Here is an 18,220-nt window from a genome sequence, read left to right as displayed (position 1 = left end):
TTGGTTGCCTGTGCTTGTGGGGTATTAATCAAGAAATTTTTGCCCAGACCAATGTCCTGGAGAATTTCCCCAATGTTTTCTTTTAGTAGTTTCATATTTTGAGGTCTTAGATTTAAGTCTTTAATCCATTTCAATTTGATTTTTGTATGTGGTGAGATACAGGGGTCTAGTTTTGTATTTTGCTTATGGATATTTAGTTTTCCCAGCACCATTTATTGAAGAGACTCTTTTCCTCAGTGTATGTTCTTGGCCCCTTTGTCAAAAATTAGTTTACTGTAAGTGTGTGGATTTGTTTCTGTGTTCTCTATTCTGTTCTGTTGGGCTATGTGTCTGTTTTTATGCTAATAGCATACTATTTTGATTACTATAGCTCTGAGTATAATTTGAAGTCAGTTAATGTGATACCTCCAGCTTTGTTCTTTTTGCTTAGGATAACTTTGGCATTCGGGGTCTTTTGTGGTTCCACATAAATTTTACGGCAGTTATTTGCCTTTCTGTGAAGAATGTCATCGGTATTTTGATAGGGATTGCATTGAATCTGTAGATTGCTTTGGGTAGTATGGACATTTTAACAACATTGATTATTCCAATCCATGGACATAGAATATCTCTCCATTTTTTGGTGTCCTCTTCAATTCCTTTCATCACTGTTTTGTAGTTTACATTATAGAGATCTTTTACTTCTTTGGTTAATTCCTAGGTATTTCATTTTCTTTGGCTATTGTAAATGGGATTAGTTTTTTAATTTCTTTTTCAGATTGTTCACTGTTCACACCAATTATTTCTGAAAAGCAATAAATGACTTAGAGTATTAGGCTGATTTGATGCATGCTCTGTGTTATATTAATATCATTTTTTAAGCTTTTTTTTTTTTTTTTTGAGATGGAGTCTCACTCTGTCGCCCATGCTAGAGTGCAGTGGCACAATCTCGGCTTGCTGCAACCTCTGCCTCCTGAGTTCCAACGATTCTTCTGCCTCAGCCTCCCAAGTAGCTGGGATTACAGGTTTGTGCCACCATGCCCAGTTAATTTTTGTATTTTTGGTAGAGATGGGGTTTCCCCATGTTGGCCAGGCTGGCCTTGATCTCCTGACCTCAAGTGATCCTCCCACCTCGGCTTCCCACGGTGCTGGGATTACAGGTGTGAGCCACCACACCCAGCCAGCAGTTTTATTATATAGATAAATATAGTTTGGTTCATTTGGAAAATAGAAGATAATATATTTAAAATGTTTGATTTATATAGAAACTTATATATGACTATGCATTCCTCTACCAGATGTTAAATATGGGTATTTTGAATATTCTGTCTGGGACCATGGTTAGGTATTTTGATCTAATTCTAAGTCAGTGGAGAAGTCATTGAAGGATTTTGAACAGAGGAATGATGCAGTCTGATTTATGCCTTGAAGTCTTACTCAGGCTGACTATAAAGGATAAGGGCACAATGGAGATGACTAATTGGGAGGCTGTACCAGGAATCCAGCCTAAAGATGTATGTGGTGCCTGGTGTAGGGCACTAGAGAAGGGCAATGAGAAACAGGTGTGTTTTGAAGGTGGAGCCAACAATGGACTGGATGTAGTTGTGAGCAAAAGAGAGGAATCAAGGATGCCATACTGTAGTGAGTGGAGGAGACTACGAGATGATTGTGAGCAGATGTTGGGGTGAAAACTCAAGATTTGGGACAAAATTTGGCATGTCTATCGGTAATACAAGAGAAAATATTGAGGAGGAAGTCAACACATGAGTTTGGAATTCCAAGGAGATATTCTGGCTGGAGATATGAATTTGGAAGTCATCAGTGTCTATGGGGGCTATAAAGCCATGGACAAAGTGAAGACACCTAGGAAGTGAGGGTAGATGGCAGGTGGGAGAGGAGAGCCCAGGGCTAAGTCGCAGGACACCATAGCATTAGAAGTCAGGGACAGCAGAAACATCCAGCAAAGATGATGGAGAAGGAGGAGAACCAGAGGAGTGTGGTGACCGTAAGCTACATGAAGTAAGTTTCAAGAAGAAAGAAATGTCAAATGCTATTAAGAGTTTGAGTGAGTTCAGCATAGGACTTAGCAAGATACACAGCATTGACACGGTGATTTCAGGAAAGTGATAAGGATGAAAGTTTAATTGGAGCAGGTTTAAGGCAGAATGAGAGGAGGGAAAGGGGACACAAGTGGTGACAACTCCCTGAAAGGGGGAGCAAGACTTGGGCAAGAGCTGAAGGGAGTTGAAGAGAATTTGAACGACTGCAGCATTTTGTATGCTAATGGAAATCAAGCATGGGTTACATAGGAGAGAGGCAGAATTACAGGAGTGAGCCCTTGAGTGGTGAGAGGGACAGATATGGCTCTGATGAGACCACCCCAGGGGCTGCATTATTCTTATGTGACCAGGTCACGGGAATTCAAGGAATGTGGCCACAACTCAACTGGGCTGCAGCCCTGATATTCAGGGTGTGGCCCCATTGGAGCTGGTCCTACCGCCTCCTCCTCACCCCCTGATACTGCCAACATCCCAGGGCTTAGAACTCAGAACAAGTCAGCTAAAAGTTTAGCTAAAGAGGTGTGGCAATCGCTAAATACTACCTTGAGGCAACAGAGGAGGGTCTCTGGACTCAAGAGAGTAGTAGATTTAAGTCCTGGCCCTGCTACTTCCCTGCTAGCTATATGGCCTGGACGAATCACTTCAATGAGTCTCAGTTTTCTCATCTGCAGTCTGGGAGTGATAACTTTATCAGACCACCTTATGGGGCTTGAAGGCACGAATGGGATGATGGATATACAAGGACTTTGTCAAAACTTTGTACATGGAAAAGTGAGGTACGAATACCATAAATTGTCATTAAGCTTATTTTACCATATCGTCCCCCATTCATCCCACAAAACAGCTTTGTGGAGGAGGCATTTCTGAAGACAAATTCCTGTGCCACTCTATTGTGGGCTGAATTTTCACTAGACTTTAAGTTTTTGAAAGCTAAAGAGCAACTCTTGGCTCATTGCAAGGGCGTCCCAATTTCCTCACTGACATAAGTGTATATCACATCAAGATCATCAGTCAAAAGGGAGGGGTAGACATATGATTATCTTCAAAGCTTTCTGGGAGCCTATTAAATGCTAATCACAAGGCACAGGCATGATCCAGAAGGCAAACATCATCCTTGCTGCTTCTCATCCACCCTCCATGTTCCTGCTAGAGAGAAGAGAGTATCCAGCACTTGCCCTCTGAATGGCTCCTCCAGGAGCTCCAAGGCCTGCTGGTAGCCTGGTCTGCCCATAACTAAAACTGCAACCACCTGCAGGTTGCATAGCCCTGAGGAAGGCTAAGGAGCGGGTATTTGCTAGGCACAGACTCTGTCAGGCATTGTACCAGGCCCATTACCCAAATGATCTCTTAACTGTTGTCATTAAACAGTAAAGGAAACTGAGGCTCAGGAGGTGTAATCAGGTCACCCAACCAGCAAGAGGCCAAGAGGGAACTTAACTCCATTCTGCCTGTTCCAAAGAGCCTACTTTTTCTGCTAACAGACCAAGTGCTTAATAAAGGTTTCTTTAGTGAATGAATGGATGAATGAATAAAGTACTCTGGATGCAAAATCACTTTGTCATAGGAGCTCAATAGCCAGAAGGCACAGCACCAGTTAAACAGAAGCAAAACAACCTTCTAAGAGTGTGGCTTAAATAACTCAAGAGTTTCTCAAACTCATGAGCGATAGGATCTCAGGCAAGTTGCAGAACCTGTTGGGGACTGGTTTATCCATTTATAGGCTTGGGGCAAACCGGTCTTGCTCCTCCCTCCCTTCCAGGAAGCAGGGTAACAGAGCCACAGAAGTTCTGTCTCTGGCCATGAGCGTTAAGATCTTTGAAAGGTGACTTCTGGCTTGTGACTGTCCCATGGCCAGGACTGGCTACCTAATTTGTGGGAACCAACACAAGATGAAAATATGTAGCCCGTTGCTCAAAAGTTAGTAAGAATTTCAAGACAGTGAGAGCGGAAGATTAAACCAAGCACGAGGCCCTCCTGAATACGAGGTCCTGGGACTCTGTAGCCTTTACAAAACCCATGGAGCCAGCTCTGCTCAAGGATCCATTGATTCTGGAGAAAGGTAGAAGAAATCCAGAAAAGGAGGCTGGCGGCACATTTTGGGAACACCAAAAATATGACAAACAAATAAAATACCCATGGAGACCAGGTCTGGTTTCCTGAAACATGCAATTTCAGAATAGAAAGAGTTCCTGAAATTTGGCTGGGTGCAGTGGCTCTCGCCTATAATCCCAACAATTTAGTAGGCTGAGATGGGAAGATTGCTTGAGCCAGGAGTTCAAGACCAGCCTGGAAAGCATAGTGAGACCCCCTCCCTCATCTCTAAAAAATAAAATAAAATAAAATGTATCGGCCAGGCCTGGTGGCTCACACCTGTAATCCCAGTGCTTTGGGAGGCTGAGGCAGGCGGATAACTTGAGGCTAGGAGTTGGAGACCAGCCTGGCCAACATGGCAAAACCCCATCTCTACTAAAAACACAAAAATTAGCCAGGTGTGGTGGCAGGCACCTGTAGTCCCACCTACTCAGGAGGCTGAGGCAGGAGAATTGCTTGAACCTGGGGGCGGAGGTTGCAGTGAGATGAGATCTTGCCATTGCACTCCAGCCTGGGTGACAGAGTGAGACTCCGTGTCAAAAAATAACAATAGTAAAATAAAATAAAATAAAATTTATCTATAGACATACCTCGTTGTATTGTGCTTCACTTTATTGAACTTTAGAGATACTACATTAAAAAAAACAAAACTCGAAGGTTTGTGGCGACCGTGCTGAGCAGGTTTTCCAGCGCCGCGTTCCTGATAACACGTGCTCGCTCCGTGTCTGTGTCACATGTTAATAATTCTCACACTATTTCAGCCATTTCCATTATTATATCTGTTATGGTGATCAGTGATCTTTGATGTCACTGCTGTAACTTTTGAGGGTGCCACAAACCCCACCCATGTAAGATGGCAAACGTCATGGATAAATGTGATGCATGTTCTGACAGCTCCACCAGCCGGCCATTCCCTTATGTCTCTCCCTCTCCTCAGGCCTCCCTATCTCTTGAGACACAAGAATATTGAAATTAAGCCAATTAATAATCCTACAATGGCCTCTAAGTGTTCAAGTGAAAGGAAGAGTTGCAGGTCTCTCATTTTAAATAAAAATCTAGGGCTGACGCCACCTCCAGAACATAAAAATCTCACACCTGTAATCCCAGCACTTTGGGAGATGGAGGTGGGTGGATCACAGAAGTTTGAGACCAGCCTGGCCAACGTGGTGAAACCCCATCTCTAATAAAAATACAAAAATTAGCTGCGCGTGGTGGCACAAACCTGTAATCCCAGCTACTTGGGAGGCTGAGGCAGGAGAATTGCTTGAATCCGGGAGGCAGAGGTGGCATTGAGCTGAGATTGCACCACTGCACTCCAGCCTGGGCAACAGAGCAAGACCCCGCCTCAGGAAAAAAAATTAAATTAAAAAATAAATAAAAAGCTAGAAATGATCAAGCTTAGTGAGAAGGGCATGTTGAAAGCTGAGCTAACCCAAAAGCTAGCCCTCTTGCATCAAACAGAAGTTATGAATGCAAAGAGAAAGTTCTTGAAGGAAATTGAAAGTACTACTTCAGTGAACACACAAATTTTAAGAAAACAAAACAGTTTTATTGCTGATGTGGAGAAAACTTTTGGTGGTCTGGATAGATCGGAGCAGCCACAACATTCCCTTAAACTAAAGTCTCATCCAGAGCAGGGCTTTAACTCTCAGTTTTATGAAGGCTGAGAGAGGTGAGGAAGCTGCAGAAGAAAAGCCTGAAGCTAGCAGAGGTTGGTTTATGAGGTTGAAAGAAAGAAGTCACCTCCAGAACATAAAGTACAAAGAGAAGCAGCAAGTGCTGGTGGAGAAGCTGCAGCAAGTCGTCTAGAAGATCCAGCTAAGATCATGGATGAAGGTGGCTACACGAAACAACAGTTTTTCTATGTTGATCAGGCATGGTGGCGCACGCCTATAATCCCAGCACTTTGGGAGGTCAAGGCAAGTGGATCGTTTGAGGTCAGGAGTTTGAGCCGAGCCTGGCCAACAGGGTGAAACCTCATCTCTACCACACACACACACAAAATTAGCTGGGCGTGGTGGTGAGTACCTATAGTCCCAGCTACTTGGGAGGCTGAGGTGGGAGAATCGCTCGAATCTGGGAGGTGGAGTTTGCAGTGAGCCGAGATCACACCACTGCACTCCAGCCAGGTGACAGAGTGAGACCTGTCTCAAAAACAAAAACAAAACAGCAGCAGATTTTCTATGTAGATGAAACAGCCTTATATTGGAAGAAGATGCCATCTCTGACTCTCATAGCTAAAGAGAAGTCAATGTCTGGTTTTAAAGCTTCAATGGACAGACTGTCTCTCTTGTTATAGGCTAAGACAAGCTGGTGACTTTAAGTTGAAGCCAATGTTCATTTGCTATTTTGAAAATCCCAGGGTCCTTAAGAATTAGGCTTAATCTATTCTGCCCGGGCTCTCTAAATGGAACGACCAAGCCTGGATGACAGCACCTTTGTTTATGCCATGATTTACTGAATATTTAAGGCCTATTGTTGAGATCTACTGCTCAGGAAAAAAAAAAAAAAAAAAAGATGTCTTTCAAACAATAACTGCTCATTGACAATGCAGCACCTGGTCACCTGAGAGCTCTGATGGAGATGTACAAGATTAGTGCTGTTTTCCTACCTATTAATACAACATCCATTCTGCAGCCCATGGATCAAGGAGTAATTTCAAATTTCAAGTCTTATTATTTAAGAAATTCACTCTGTAAAGCTATAGCTGCCATAGATAGTGATTCCTCTGATGGATCTGGGCAAAGTAAATGGAAAACTTGCTGGAAGGGTGTCACCATTCTAAATGCCATTAAGAACATTTGTGATTCATGGGAGGAGGACAAAACATCCATTTTAACAGGAGTTTGGAAGAAGCTGATTCCTCCTCCCATGGATGACTTTGAAGGGTTCAAGACTCAGCGACTCAGTGGAGGAAGTAACTGCAGATGTGATGGCAACAACAAGAGAACTAGAATTAGAAGTGGAGCCTGCAGATGTGACTGATTTGCTGTAATCTCATGGTAAATGGATGAGGCGTTGCTTCTTATGGATGAGCAGAGAAAGTGGTTTCTTGAGATGGAGCCTGCTCCTAGTGAAGATGCCGTGAACATTGTTGAAATGACAACAAAGGATTTGGAATATTCCGTAAGCTTAGTTGATAAAGCAGTGGCAGGGTTTGAGAGGAGTGACTCTAAATTCGAAAGCGTTCTACTGTGGGTAAAATGCTACCAAACGGCATGGCATACTACAGGGAAATCTTCCATGAAAGGAAGCACCAGTCAATGCAGCAAGCTTCATTGTTGTCTTATTTTATGACATTGCCACAGCCTCTGCAACCTTCAGCAGCCACCACCCTGACCAGTCGGCAGCCATCAAAACTGAGGCAAGACCCTCCACCAGCAAAAGGATTGGAGCCTGCTGGTTGGATCGTTGATTGGATCGTTGGCATTTTTTAGTAGTACAGTGTTTTAAAATTAAGATACGTATTTTTTAGACATAATGCTATCGCACAAATAATAGACGATAGCATAGTGTAAAGATAATTTTTATATTTGCTGAGAAACCAAAATATTTGTGTGACTCGCATTTATTGCATTATTTATTTTATTGCGGTGATCTGGAAAGGAACCTGCAGTATCTCTGAAGTGTGTTTGCGGCACTATTCTTCCATTTTATGGATGAGGAAATCGAGACCCAGATTGAAGTGGTGACTTAGGAGTAGGGGGGGAGTCCTGGAGAAGCCAACCTTCTCTGAATCCCATTCAAGCTCCTTATGACAGAAACAGGGGAGGCCAGGCTGGATAGATGCATTCTTTCTTTTTTTCTCCCCACCCCCACTAAAATAGCAGTAAAATAAGGAGGATTATGTCCACAAGGACCAAAACAATGGAAGAGGAGGCATGGTCATTGTAGAGGAGTTTGCAGTGGCGGCAGGTGCCGAAGGAGAAACCCCGGATTGAAAATGGGAATTGAGTGGAAATCTGAATGCTGCCCCATCTACCTTTCTAGAATCCCTGTAGCAAGTTTTACATCCCCCCAGGCAGGAAGTTACTCTTCTCTAAAGTAGATGGCAGAGACTGCCATTTGGGATTCTTCACAATGACAAGCCTGTTTGAAGCTCCTTCTTCCTATGAGGCTAAAGCCCACTAGGGCCCAAGACTGGCGACGTGCAAAGAGCTTCTAGGCTCAAGTAAAAAATGAGAGCAGATGGCTGAGCACCTGCAGATACCCAGGAAGAGCTTCTGACTTGAAAGACAGAAAACACAACAAACAAAAGAATACGGAAAATAATCAGGAGAAACCGGAAACGACTTCAAACTAATAATTTCCACAAAACGGGTAGAGATGATATTGTATCCATGAAACAAGAACCAGAAAGCTTAAAAAAAATCCTAAAAACAAGGGAAATTTCTACACAGTTAAAGATATAAGAACCAAAATTAAAACTTAGTATAAAAAATTAATCCAGAGAAACTTCCAGAAGACAGAGCAAAAAGACCAAAAGATGAAAAATAGCAGCAAAGAGATAAAGTAAAGCAAGAGGGTAAGTCTGGAAAGTTGAAAGCCAACAACTAAAAAGCTAGAAGGAGAGCAAAGGAAATTTCCCAGAACTAAAGCAAGATTTTCCAAATCAAAAGGGTTAGCACAGGGAATGAAAAAGATTCAGTGTCAGGTACACCACTGGGAAATTTTAAAATATCCAAGATACAGAAAAGAGGCTATTAATTTGCAGAGATAAAAGAAGAAAATCAGAAGTCAACAGGCCTCTTTAACAATCCTGGAATCTAGTAGATAAGGGACCAATTCCTTCAATACTCTAATTTTTTTGTTTGTTTGTTTGTTTTTTGTTTTTTGAGACGGAGTCTCGCTCTGTCGCCCAGGCTGGAGTGCAGTGGCGCGATCTCGGCTCACTGCAAGCTCCGCCTCCTGGGTTTACGCCATTCTCCTGCCTCAGCCTCCTGAGTAGCTGGGACTACAGGCGCCCGCCACCGCGCCCGGCTCAATACTCTAATTTACATCCTACACTTTTATATTTAGCCAAGCCATCAGTCCAATCAGGTAGCATAAGGTATTTTCAGGCATGCAATAATTGAAATAATCTACTTCTCTTGTTCCCTTACCTAGTGACCTACTGGAGGTAATGATCCAACAAAACAAGGGAGTAACTGGCAGGGTGTGGTGGCTCACGCCTGTAATCACAGCACTTTGGGAGGCTGAGGTGGGCGGATCATGAGGTCAAGAGATCGAGATCATCCTGGCCAACATGGTGAAACCCCATCTCTACTAAAAATACAAAAAAATTAGCTGGGCGTGGTGGTGCATGCCTGTAGTCCCAGCTACTCGGGAGGCTGAGGCAGGAGAATTGCTTGAACCTAGGAGGCGGAGGGTGCAGTGAGCCAAGATTGCGCCTCTGTACTCCAGTCTGGTGACAGAGCACGACTCCATCTCAAACAAACAAACAAACAAATGAAACAAAAAACAAACCAAAAACAAGGGAGTAACCAAGAAAAGAACACATGGAACAAGATATCAGGAAGCAAGGGATCCAAAATGTACAAGGCAATGTGAACCCTCAGGATGATGGGGACTAGAAACCAGAATGACATCCACCCAGCATCCAGTCTCAACGGAATCCATGGAAGGAAGGCTGATTCTGAGAAAGAGGTCTCCAGGAATTAGAGGAATATGTGATGTTTGAGATTATGGAAAACATTACCGATGGAGTTGAGGCTGACTTGTTGGGGCATTAGGAAAAATTAGTGGTGGGTGTGTAGAAAATCAGACAAATGAAAAAAAAGGTGGGGAATGAACAACTCTAGTAAAAATGAAGAACTGAAAAAAAAAGTGTCATGGGCATTAAGTTACTAGTTTTCTAGTGAATGACATTTGCACAGTCATAATAAAGTATATCCTAACTACTGATATAACTAACACTGTTTTATAACTATATTGGGGGGATGGTGCAGAGGAAGTGGGGAGATATGGGAGATTGGAGACCTTATTCATCATTTTGGGAACTCGTTCGTAGTGTCTCAAAATGTACATTAATACACAAAGGAATAGGGATAACTCCAGCCCCATGACTTTAACTGACATCTATAGGACTTCCAAGTTTGAGATGGTGCGGGAAAAAACTTCCCACTTATTTTTTCTCTGAAAAATTACCCCAAAATAAGAAAAGTAGCTAAACAGAAACACAAACTCTATCCTTGAAACAGCAGACATGGCAGTCATGAACCATTAAATGTGAAGCGACTAAGTGGCTAGAAGAATGACAAAAAAGTAGACAAAGAGGAATTCAAATGTCAGCAGAAGAATTTATACACAACAACATTGACCGATGTTAAGTGTACAATGATGAGTTTTGACATCTGTATACAGCAGTGCAACCAGTACCAAAAATGTAATTTTAAATTCTATCCCCAAATCCCCTCACTGCTAGCAATTACTGATCTACTATCACTATAGGTTTGCCTTTTCTAGAACTTCATATAGGGGTGCATACAGGGAGTTGCCTTTTTTGCCTTAGTAATGCTTTGCAATTCATCTATTTTGCTGCATGTGTCAGCTCATACATATTAATTGCTGAGTAGTATTCCATTTAGTAACTTTTCTTTATCTATTTACCAACTGATGGACATTTGGATCACTTCCAGCGGCTACTCTGAACAAAGCTGCTGTGAAAACTCAGGCACAAATCTTTGTGTAGACATGTTTTCACTACACTTGAGCAAATATTTAAGAATAGAATTTCTAAGTCATACGGTAAGTGAATAGTTAAGTTTATAAGTGAATGTTAAACTTCTCTCCTCTCCTCCCTTTCCCTCCCCTCCCTTCCCCTCCCCCCCTCCCCTCCCCTCCCCTCTCACTTCACCTCCCCTCTCCCTTCCCCTCCCCTCCCCTCCGCTCCTTTCCTTTTCTTTTTCTTTTTCTTTTTTTTTTTTTTTTTTTTTGAGACGGAGTCTCGCTCTGTTGCCCAGGCTGGAGTGCAGTGGCCAGATCTCAGCTCACTGCAAGCTCCGCCTCTCGGGTTCACGCCATTCTCCGGCCTCAGCCTCCCAAGTAGCTGGGACTACAGGCGCCCGCCACCTCGCCCGGCTAGTTTTTTGTATTTCTTAATAGAGACGGGGTTTCACCGTGTTAGCCAGATGGTCTCGATCTCCTGACCTCGTGATCCGCCCATCTCGGCCTCCCAAAATGCTGGGATTACAGGCTTGAGCCACCGCGCCCGGCCACTCCTTTTCTTTTTCTTCTTTTTTTTTTCTTTCTTTCTTTTTTTTTTTTTTTTTTTGAGACAGGGTCTCACTCTGTCCACCCAGGCTGGAGTGCAGTGGTGCAATCACGGCTCATTGCAGCCTAGACCTCCTGGCCTCAAGCAATCCTCCTACCTCAGCCTCCTGAGTAGCTAAGACTACAGGCATGTGCCATCATGCCCAGCTAATTTTTTAACTTTTTTTTGTAGAGACAGGGTCTCCCTATGTTGCCTATGCTGGTCTTGAACTCCTGGGCTCAAGCGATCCTCCTGCCTCAGCCTCCCAAATGCTGAGATTTTAGGCATGAGCCTTGTGCCAGCCTAGGCTAAACTGTTTTCTAAAATGATTGTACAGTTTTCTTCAGCAGCGTATGAGAGTTCAAGTTGTTCCATTCTAATGCTTGGCATTATCAATCTTTTAAATTTTATCCATTTCAGTGTGTATGTAGTGGTATCTCCTTTTGGTTTAAATTTATATTTCCCTAATGACTAATGATGTTCAGCATCTTTTTCATGTGCTTATTTGACATCTGTGGTTTTTTAAATAAAATATCTGCTCAAATCTTCTACACAATTTTAATTGTCTTTTATCATTACTGCGTTGTGAGAATTCTTTTTTTTTTTTTTTTTTTTGAGACAGTGTCACTTTGTTGCCTAGGCTGGAGTGCAGTGGTGTGATCTTGGCTCACTGCAACCTCTGCCTCCTGGGTTCAAGTGATTCTCCCGCCTCAGCCTCTCAAATAGCTGGGACTACAGGCACGCACCACCACACCCGGCTAATTTTTTTTTTTTTTTTTGAGACGGAGTCTTGCTCTGTCGCCCAGGCTGGAGTGCAGTGGCCGGATCTCAGCTCACTGCAAGCTCTGCCTCCCGGGTTCAAGCCATTCTCCTGCCTCAGCTTCCCGAGTAGCTGGGACTACAGGCGCCCGCAACCTCGCCCGGCTAGTTTTTTGTATTTTTTAGTAGAGACGGGGTTTCACCATGTTAGGCAGGATGGTCTCGATCTCCTGACGTTGTGATCCACCCGTCTCGGCCTCCCAAAATGCTGGGATTACAGGCTTGAGCCACCGCGCCCGGCACACCCGGCTAATTTTTGTATTTTTAGTAGATACGGGGTTTCACCATGTTGGCTAGGCTGGTCTCAAACTCCTAACCGCAGATGATCTGCCCGCCTCAGCCTCCCAAAGTGCTGGGATTACGGGTGTGAGCCACCGCGCCCAGCCATGAGAATTCTTTATTTGTTCTGGTACGAGTCATGTATATAGTCTGGTACAAGCCAATGAGACTCGCCTTTTCATTTTCCTAATGGTGCTTTCAAAGAGCAGACATTTTAATTTTTGATTAAGTCCAAATTTGATGTAGTTTTGTATTCTTTTGTAGTTTTTGCTTTTTGTGGCCTATTTTTAAAATATTTGCCTTGCCCGGGATCACTAACATTTTCTTCTGTTTTTCTTTTAAAGAAGATTTATAATTTTTAGCTCTTACATACAGTTTATGATCCACTTCAAGTTAATTTTTGAATTGGTATGACGTAAGGTTAAGATTCATTTTTGTACACAGAGTCAACCAACTATTTCATTATCTTTTATTGAAAAGATTGTCCTTCCCCCCATTTAATTGTCTTGACACCTTTGCTGAAAATCAGTTGACCGTATGTGTAGGTCTATTTCTGAACTTTCTATTCTGTTTTATTGATCTATATGTCAAAGTTTACTTGAATACCAAACTATCTTGATTACTATTAGCTTCATAGTAAGTTTTGAAACCAGAGAGCATAAGTCTTCCAATTTTGTTCCTCTTCACAATTGTTTTGGCTATTCTATGTGTAAATTTTTTTTTTTTTTTTTGAGACGGAGTCTCGCTCTGTTGCCCAGGCTGGAGTGCAGTGGCGTAATTTTGGCTCGCTGCAAGCTCCGCCGCCTCCCGGGTTCACGCCATTCTCCTGCCTCAGCCTCCAGAGTAGCTGGAACTACAGGCGCCCGCCACCACACCCGGTTAATTTTTTGTATTTTTAGTAGAGTTGGGGTTTCACCTTGTTAGCCAGGATGGTCTCAATCTCCTGACCTCATGATCCGCCCACCTCGGCCTCCCAAAGTGCTGGGATTACAGGTGTGAGCCACCAAGTCCGGCCTATTCTATGCATAAAAATTTTTAAATTGCTTATTAAATTTCTTTCTTTCTTTTATTAAAATTGAGATGGGGTCTTGCTGCATTGGCCAGGCTGGTCCCAAACCTCTGGGCTCAAGCAACCTTCCATCTTGGCCTCTTAAAGTTGCTGGGATTACAAGTGTGAGCCACCACACCTGGTCTGCTTACTAAATTTTTTTTTTTAAAGACCTGATATGATTTTGCATACTATTGTATTGAATCTAGAGAATCAATTTTAGGGAGACCTGGCATTTAAAGAATATTGAGTCTTTCAATCCATGAGTGTGATATATCTTACCATTTACACTCACCTTCCTTCATTTCTCTCAGTAATGTTTTATAGTTTTCAGAGTATACCTATTACACATATTTGTTAAATTTATTCCTATTTCATAACTCTGTGTGTGTGTGTGTGTGTGTGTGTGTGTGTGTGAGAGAGAGAGAGAGAGAGAGAGAGAGAGGTTCCTTTATGTTCTGAAAGTTGAGCAAAAGAAAATTGGTTAATTAAGGATTGCTGTTAGCTGAATTCCAGTTAGGTAAGATTTTACCATATTTGGTACTCACAATAATACCTTCAAATTATATCACACCCCATGTTCAAAAACCTTTAATGGGAAAAATCAATTTACAAAGGGACTAATTGGAAACAACTGAACGGGCTGATTAACTAAGCAATGCTCTATTCTTGCAGTGCAGTCATACAAATCACGTTATGCAACAATGATTTTCAGATGGAGTCAGGGTGTCTCACCGGGTCAGGCAGGCGTCACGGCTCCTGCATCTGCCCTGATCCCAGGAGCTCTAGTTTTACCCATTTTGGCTTTTGAGGTCCCTAGTAAAATGTTGTTTCAAACAGAGCGCCAGTGAAGAAAATTTTTAAAGATCATTATTGAAAAAGAATTTTTAATAACTGAGAAAGATGATAATAGAATTATAAGCAGATTACAAAAGAATGTGTTTTATGTCCCTTTTGGGGGAAAAAAAGAAGAAATATGTGTACAGAAAACAATCAGGGCTGGGCCCAGTGGCTCACGCCTGTAATCCCAGCACTTTGGGAGGCCGAGGCGGGTGGATCACGAGGTCAGGAGTTCGAGACCAGCCTGGCCAATATGGTGAAACCTCATCTCTACTAAAAATACAAAAATTAGCCAGGCGTGGTGGTGGGTACCTGTAGTCCCAGCTACTCGGGAGGCTGAGGCAGGAGAATCACTTGAATCTGGGAGGCGGAGGTTGCAGTGAGCCAAGATCGCGCCACTGCACTTCAGCCTGGGTGACAGAGCAAGACTCCGTCTCAAATAAAAAAATAAAAAATAAAAAAAAAAAGGAAGAAAAAGAAAAGAAAACAATCAGAAGGCTACACATATATCAAAATATTTATAACAATTATTTCTGTGCAATTGGCTTATGGATTATTTCTAGATGTTTGCCCTCATTTGTATTTTTCCAAATATGTATAATGTAGCATGTATTATTATTCTCTAATGAAAACAGAATAAATTAAAATTCCTTAGTATGTTACTCAAACTCTCCATCATCTGACATAAAATGTCTTTCTAGACTTTCTAGACCTGAGTAGCTGAGTAGTTTGCTAAGCCTCAATTCATCAGGGTCACGAGTTCTGGCCTCAAAGAATTACTCACTGTTTCCTGAATACACCCTGTGTTCCCTGGTCCACACCTTTTCAAGGGCTGTGTTCTTAGTCCAGAATTCCCTAATCACGCACTACCACTTCCTATAGGAATTCAACCATTCAAAATATATATAATAAAATAAGTTAAAGCAGTAAACAATATTCAAGTATACTACACAGAGAGTATAGCTTTAACCAGTTAAAGAAAAAAATGCAAAGAGAAAACTGGAAGGAGCGCTGTAAATAATGTATAGTGGTGGCCCCTGCATACTGGGATTATAAGGTTTCTGGTTATTTATCTGGCTTGGTAAATCACTTTACCCTCTGAGTTTTTGATTCCTTGCAGGATTAAATGAGAGAACATGAATGTGCTCTGTAAACTGTAAAAGGATGTTGGAATGTGAGCTGCACATTTGAAATGTGAGCTGTGTGAAGCTGTTCCCTTTGAGGCTGAGGCTCTGTCACCCCACATTGTCTACGATGCCCCACTCAACCATGGCTGCTGATTTAAATCTTACACCAATTCTGAAAATAGAGCAAAAATCCCTTTGCCTCCTGAAATGTTCACAGTAGACCTGGGATTTCACAAAGGTCTGTGTTCCAGAGGACCTAGGATTTTCATCAAGATTGGATTTGCCTCTGCTGTTCCCAGGACTTGTGGCCTTCATAAGCCATCCAGTCCCCAGGCCAGTAATCCATGGGCTCTGGTACAGCCCAGGGGTGCACTTCAGTCTTATTAAAGATAGAAAACTCTAACTAGCCGGGCGAAGTGGCGGGCGCCTGTGGTCCCAGCTACTCGGGAGGCTGAGGCAGGAGAATGGCGTAAACCCGGGAGGCGGAGCTTGCAGTGAGCTGAGATCCGGCCACTGCACTCCAGCCTGGGCGACAGAGCCAGACTCAGTCTCAAAAAAAAAAAAAAAAAAAAGAAAACTCTAGGCCAGAGAAACACGTATACTGAAGATGGCTCTGGAGCCCCGGGCAGAGTCACTCACTCCCCACCTCTCTAAGCAAGATGATGCCCAGAACAACCTGTGTGCAAGTCCACCTGCCCATGACCCTCATCAACTGAACAGACTCCAGGAGCACCGAGAGGATGGCCGGCCACCACCTCCCATTCCTCAGAGGGGGCACTGAAGCCACAAGTGGGGAAGCAGCTTACCAAATGCATGTGCTAATTAGTGCAGCTAACTGGCACTGGAACCAGAGCCTACCCAAGTGTTGTTCATTTCAGCTGAGATTGCTTTAGGGAAGCAGGGATTCCATTCTGCTTGATACCCTCAGCACCACAGCTGGTCCCCCTGAATCTTTGCTGGACACAACTCTGCATGAGGAGACATCAGCATGTCACTTTCCTTGACACCCAACTACTGCCCCCAGAAGAGATTCTTTCCAGGCTAAGAAAGACCCCACTGCCTATTCAGCAGTGGGGCTCAGTAAGCCATGAAGTGATTTACAAACATTGGCCACCATGGTCTATTACAGGTAGAAGCAACAGTGAAAATCACGACGGTGAGATCAAGCAAAGCAGATGGACTGAAGGACAAGGACGACTCTGCCCAGCAGAGGGAGGGAAAGCCCGGGCTGGACTCCACGTGGCTGGAGCTCCCAGGTTGGTTATTATTTTATCTTATCTTTTTTGAGACGGAGTTTCGCTCTTGTCGCCCAGGCTGGAGTGCAGTGGCGCGATCTCGGCTCACTGCAACCTCCCCTTCTGGGGTTCAAGCAATTCTCTTGCTTCAGCCTCCTGAGTAGCTGGGATTACAGGGGCCCACCGCCACACCTGGCTAATTTTTGTATTTTTAGTAGAGACAGGATTTCATCATATTAGCCAGGTTGCTCTCGAACTCCTGACCTCAGGTGATCCACCTGCCTTGTTGGGATTACAGGTGTGAGTCACCCCACCTGGCCCCGGGTAGGCTTTTAAAGACAGAAGTCCTTACTTTTGAAGACATCCTTGGACTTCTTTTTTTTGAGAAGGAGTCTTACTCTGTTGCCCAGGCTGGAGTGCAACGGCACAATCTCGGCTCACTGCAACCTTTGCCTCCCAGGTTCAAGTGATTCTCCTGCCTAAGCCTCCTGAATAGCTGGGATTACAGGCACCCACCACCACGCCTGGCTAATTTTTGTATTTTTAGTAGAGACAGGGTTTCATCATATTGGCCAGGCTGTTCTTGAACTCCTGACCTCAGGTGATCCGCCTGCCTCGGCCTCCCAAGGTTCTGGGATTACAGGTGTGAGCCACTGCACCCAGCCATCCTTGGACTTTTACATGCTGTTTCAGGATGCTTTAGAACAGTATGAGGCCAAATAAAATAAGTCTGACCATGGTGTCCAGTAGTCTGCCACCTCCAGGATGGACATCCGTCTGACTGATGGCAGCCGAGTCTAGGCTCTTGACACCCAACTACTGAGGCAAAACCTCTGGGGTGTGGGGGAATGATTGCTGCCGACAGAGGGACCCGCTTCATCTGCGTAAGCCTCAGGCTCCTCATTTGCAAGACAAAAACCATAATATCTACCCTGTAGGGCTGTTGGGAGGGTTAAACAAGGTGATGTAGGGGAAACTGTAAAATAATGTACCGAGTGTTAATATACAAATAATAATGTCAATATGTAATATCTTTAAACCACTAAGTTTAGATGATTCTGGGTTTAAGATCCACAACCCGGCCGGGCGCGGTGGCTCACGCCTGTAATCCCAGCACTTTGGGAGGCCGAGGCGGGCGGATCACAAGGTCAGGAGATCGAGACCACGGTGAAACCCCGTCTCTACTAAAAATACAAAAAATTAGCCAGGCGCGGTGGTGGGCGCCTGTAGTCCCAGCTACTCAGGAGGCTGAGGCAGGAGAATGGCGTGAACCTGGGAGGCGGAGCTTGCAGTGAGCCGAGATCGCGCCACTGCACTCCAGCCTGGGTGACAGAGTGAGACTCTGTCTCAAAAAAAAAAAAATAAATAAATAAATAAAAAAGGCCGGGCACGGTGGCTCAAGCCTGTAATCCCAGCACTTTGGGAGGCCGAGACGGGCGGATCACGAGGTCAGGAGATCGAGACCATCCTGGCTAACACGGTGAAACCCC

The 18,220-nt window shown here is 43.7% G+C and overlaps 1 long non-coding RNA gene across 3 annotated transcripts in view; it reads left to right on the top strand.

The window, feature by feature from the left end:
- The window catches only part of LOC105486504 (uncharacterized), a 38,751-nt gene that overhangs the window by 4,720 nt on the left and 15,811 nt on the right, over positions 1–18,220 (top strand). For 2 of the 3 annotated variants that reach the window (XR_011611443.1, XR_011611441.1), the window contains exon 3: positions 16,625–16,751. This is a non-coding gene — a long non-coding RNA (uncharacterized lncRNA). Of the gene's footprint in view, positions 1–15,488; positions 16,752–18,220 lie in introns of all 3 variants that reach the window. The other variant, XR_011611442.1, reaches the window with a different exon arrangement.

This window comes from Macaca nemestrina, chromosome 13, assembly GCF_043159975.1.
Source record: "Macaca nemestrina isolate mMacNem1 chromosome 13, mMacNem.hap1, whole genome shotgun sequence".
NCBI classification, from domain to species: Eukaryota; Metazoa; Chordata; class Mammalia; order Primates; family Cercopithecidae; genus Macaca; species Macaca nemestrina.
The sequence above is the reverse complement of the archived record's forward strand: the minus strand, read 5'-3'. Positions and strand labels throughout refer to the sequence as shown.